Consider the following 4,782-nt stretch of genomic DNA (forward strand, 5'->3'; position numbering starts at 1 on the left):
ACCGTAATATTTTCTATCTTGAGAGAAGCCTCTAGTGAAACCTATGGCCCCCGGGTCTACTTTCCATCATATAATCTTCTACTTGCCATCATATAAGTTTCCGATCTACAATTTTAGTTTCCTATTTACTTTCGTTGCAATCTTTTATTTTCCGTTCCATAAACCAAAAATACCAAAAATATTACTTTATCGTTTATCCATCTATATCAGATCTCACTTTGCAAATAACTATGAAGGGATTGACAACCCCTTTGTCGCGTTGGGTGCAAGTTGGTTTTTGTTTGTGCATGTATTTGGTGGCTTGTGCGTTGTCTCCTATTGGATTGATACCTTGGTTCTCAAAAGCTGAGGGAAATACTTACTCTACTTTGCTGCATCACCCTTTCCTCTTGAAGGGAAAAACCAACACAAGCTCAAGAGGTAGCAGGAAGAATTTCTAGCGCCGTTGCTGGGGAGGTTTACGCCAAGTCAAGTCAAGATTTGATTTGCCATCAACTTGCCAATTTCTGGCGCCATTGCCGGGGAGGTTTACGGCAAGTCAAGTCAAGATTTGATCCCCCGTCAACTTGCCAATTTCTGGCACCATTGCCGGGGAGATCTATGCCAAGCCAAGACATACCGAGTACCTCTCATAAACTCTCATCCCTCGCATTACATTATTCGCCATTCGCCTCTCATTTTCCTCTCCCCCACTTCTAAAATGATTTTCGAAAATATTTTCCTTTTCTTCGCCCCTCTTCCGTTCTTCTTCTTCGTTTGCTTTTTGTGTGCTCGTGTGTTGGATTTCTTGCTTTATCACGATGACTCAAGAGAATACCAAATAGTGTGACTTTTCCAACACCAATAACAATGATTTTATTAGTACTCCGATTTCTCCCGCTACTATTGAGGAATCTTGTGAAATTAATGGCACTTTGCTGAATCTTGTTATGAAATATCAATTTTCCGGCCTTCCTAGTGAAGATGCCGCATCCCATCTTAATAATTTTGTTGATTGGTGTGATATGCAAAAGAAAAAAGATGTGGATAATGACATTGTTAAATTGAAGCTATTTCCATTCTCACTTTGAGATCGTGCTAAAACTTGGTTTTCATCTTTGCCTAAAAATAGTATTGATTCATGGAATAAGTGTAAAGATGCTTTTATTTCCAAGTATTTTCCTCCCGCTAAGATCATCTCCCTTAGGAACGATATTATGAATTTCAAGCAACTTGATCATGAACATGTTGCACAATCTTGGGAGAGGATGAAATTGTTGATAAGAAATTCCCTACTCATGGTTTGAATTTGTGGATGATTATACAAAAAAATTATGCCGGATTGAATTTTGCTTCTCGAAATCTTTTAGATTCGGCCGCGGGAGGTACCTTTATGGAAATTACTTTAGGAGAAGCTACTAAACTCCTTGATAATATTATGGTTAATTATTCTCGATGGCATACGATACAAAGTATTGACAACACTATCATTGCAGGTTGCTGGCGATCCATCAAGCCCCCGTGTCGCCCTCCCACTAGGGCGCCTCGGGTGGAAACCCTAGCCCCCACCGTCAGGCGCGTCCATCCTCCCCCCCTTCGCCGCCGCTAGAGGAGGTCACCGGGTGAAGCCTCGGGCGGCTGATGGCGGCGGCGGAGGCCCTCTTCTCTCCCGCGCTATCAGGTGAGGCGGGTCACCCATGGTCCCTGGGCACTTCCTTCCGTGATCTGCATTGCAACGGCGCGGCTGTTTGTCTTGGGCGACGGTGCAAGGTGGCGGTGTGGTGCTGGGTGGAGGCGGCGGAGCTGCTAGGCTTCGAGGAAGATCTGGTGGCGCCGGCCGTTCGGTGGGCTCGCGGGGTCATGGCGGCTTTGGTCGCGGTGGCCGGCGGCTCGACCTGTGGGCGACGGCTGGATCCCGGGGTGGCGGCCCTGGAAGGCGGCGGCGGGTGAAGCTCGGGCTTCTGGGGGCAGCATGGCGTGGTGTAGTTCATATCCAAGGCGGATCTGCGTCGGCAATCTCATGGTTTTGCCACGGATTGGTTCAGATCAAAGACGATGATGGGCGTACGGGATCCATCTTGGTGGCTCTCGCGGTTTGGCAAGGTGGGGTTGGAGCCCTCCTCCCAGGCTCCAGTGGTGGCACATTTAGGCAGTGGCCTGTGCGCCAGGGCTCCTACGGTGGCGCTGCTGTTGCGGTTGGTCGCGGGATATAGGCGGCTAGATCTGGGGCTTTGAAGGTGGTCGAGATAGTGCCCAGGTTGTCTGGTGGATTTCTTGGGTTGGATCCGGGTGAAAACTTGGTCTTTGGCCATTGGCCGGAGCCGATGATGATGATGCCCTTATCATCGTTTCCTTCATGAAGGCATCATCGAGGTAAAACTCCCAACCCCACCCAATACCTCCAGGGGAAACCCTAGATCAGTTGATCAGATGACGGCGGCATTCATGTGTCATTACCCCATTGGGGGCGGCATTCTTGGAGATGCACTCGGGCTCGAGGGACCAGTGGATGGCTTCTTCGGTGGAGCGGTGTTTCTTTCTACATATTCATGGCGGCGGCTCTTGGTGGCATGGAGCAGTGGAGGCTTGGCGCCAGATGTGTGGCGATGGACACGCGCAGGAGGTTAACACTGTCTGGCGTCGTGGTGGCATCGGCGGCAGCTAGACTGGGCAAGGTAGATGCAGCAGTACAGATCTGAAGATGGATTGGTGGTAGGTGGCTGCGGCGGCCTCATACTCGGCAGGCGTCCTGGTTGAGGAGCACGCCGGACTGGTGGGTGCCCATACCCGACAGGTGTCGTGGTTCTAAACTTGACAATAGAAAGGGGGTAGGTATGGAGAGGCAAGATCTTAGCTATGGTAAAGGTGTACACACGAGATTTACGAGTTCAGGCCCTTCTCTGAGGAAGTAATAGCCCTACGTCTCGGTGCCCGGAGGCGGTCGATTTAATTATGTGTGTTGTGTTACAAAGAGTGTGAATCCTTGTGCCAGAGGGGAGGGGTGGCTTATATAGAGTGCGCCAGGACCCCAGCCCGCCTCCATTACAAGGGAACTAATGTACATAAAGTAGGGGCGTTACTGGTAACGCCAGTAGTAAGTAGTCTTAATGCTCATGAAGACGAGGGAGTAAATATCTGGCTGTTGCGTGTTCTCCTGACTACTGGTCTTCAATATGGTCGAGTGATCTTCCTTGTGGTCGAGTGACGATAGGTAACGACCGCCGAGTGATGTGACCGTCGAGTGGATTGCACTCGACGTATGAGACTGGTGCTCTTCTGTTGACTCTTAGTCTTTTCATCTTCCAGGATAGCGTCCTTGGGTAGGGCATATAGGTCGAGCCTATGACCCTACCCTGGGTCTGTATCCTCGTCAGTAGCCCCCGAATGGATTAAGGTGTGAGAGGAAAGTAAGACAATGTTGGACCTGTCCTATGTTTTGTGTCTCCGCGAGTGTTTTCTGTTAGACTGAACGCCTGTGTTGATACTTCGGGGTCGACTCGGTTGCCTTGATCCATTCAGTGACTAGTCAACTGAATTGGCAACTTCATGCGTCGAGTGTCGTGCGGGAGTGCGAGATCTTGAGCGCGATTGCCCGCGGGGGATCCCGGATTCCACGGGATACGAAATTTCGGGGGTGCGCGAGAACAGAAGGGTGCCAAAAAAAGGGGGACCCGGGTAAGCAGTGATGCCTCGATCATCGTGCCGCCTTTTTTGCCATGTTTTCTGCACACGCAACTGTAGCAGGATTTGATGGGGTTGCCCGGCCCCACGCATCAGTCACTCGGAAGTGAACCTTTATAAGGCGATGGGGCCGGGGTGCTTGCACTGTGCACGCCTGCCTCTTCTTCTTTCTCCTCTGCTCCTCCGCCGCACCAAGCGCCTCCGCCTCCGACACTGCCGCTCTCCCGCCATGGTGAAGGACAAGACGGCGGCGCTAGAGCGCACCAAGAAAGCAACGGGGGCAGCGAAGGGCAAGAAACCAAGCCGCGGATCTTCGTCGCGCTCGGGGCTGCCGCCGGGCTGGATCCAAGGCGATTGGATCCGGTCTTCGATCCGGCAGGAAGATCTGACTGATCTAGAGGAGTCTGGGCTGATTGCAGTGGGGGCGGTGAGGCTGCCGAAGGGAGAGACGAAGCCACAACCTCGACCTGGTGAGTGTGTCTTGCTGGCCACTCATGTTGATCGGGGGTTCTCGCTTCCTCCGCACCCTTTCTTCCGAGGGTTTTTGAACTTCTTCGGGGCACAGCTTCACCACTTTTCCCCCAATACCATTACGTATCTAGCTGCTTTTGTGTCGATGTGCGAGAACTTCTTAGGGTGTCGACCGCACTGGGGTCTCTTCAAACATATCTTCACCATTCACTCCCAATCGGCTAAAAAGGCAAAGTCGAGTGACTCAAAAACCCACGTTATCCAGATGTGCGGGGGCTTAGGCATCCAAAAGAGTAATAGGAGCGCTTTCCCTGCTGTGACCCTCCCTGAATCCGTTAGAGGTTGGCAATCGTCCTGGTTCTACTTCCAGGACGTTGCGACTCCAGGTCATTCGACCGGTCTTCCTCCTTTTTCATTCAACCGTGTCCAAACTCTTGCTCCACTGAAGGTTACTGCTGCCGAGACCATGGAGACGAGGATGTTAGTGGACTGACTGGTCCAGCTCATCAATGACGGTGTCACTGGCCTGGACTTGTTGGAGGTGTTCCTCGCTTGGCGTATCCAGCCTCTCCAGGCCCGTGATCACTCGATGTGGTTGTATTCTGGACCGAGCGACACCACTCGGGTCCATCCAGATGAAGTGTCGCTCGA

This window comes from Triticum aestivum, chromosome 1B (genome assembly GCF_018294505.1).
Source record: "Triticum aestivum cultivar Chinese Spring chromosome 1B, IWGSC CS RefSeq v2.1, whole genome shotgun sequence".
NCBI classification, from domain to species: Eukaryota; Viridiplantae; Streptophyta; class Magnoliopsida; order Poales; family Poaceae; genus Triticum; species Triticum aestivum.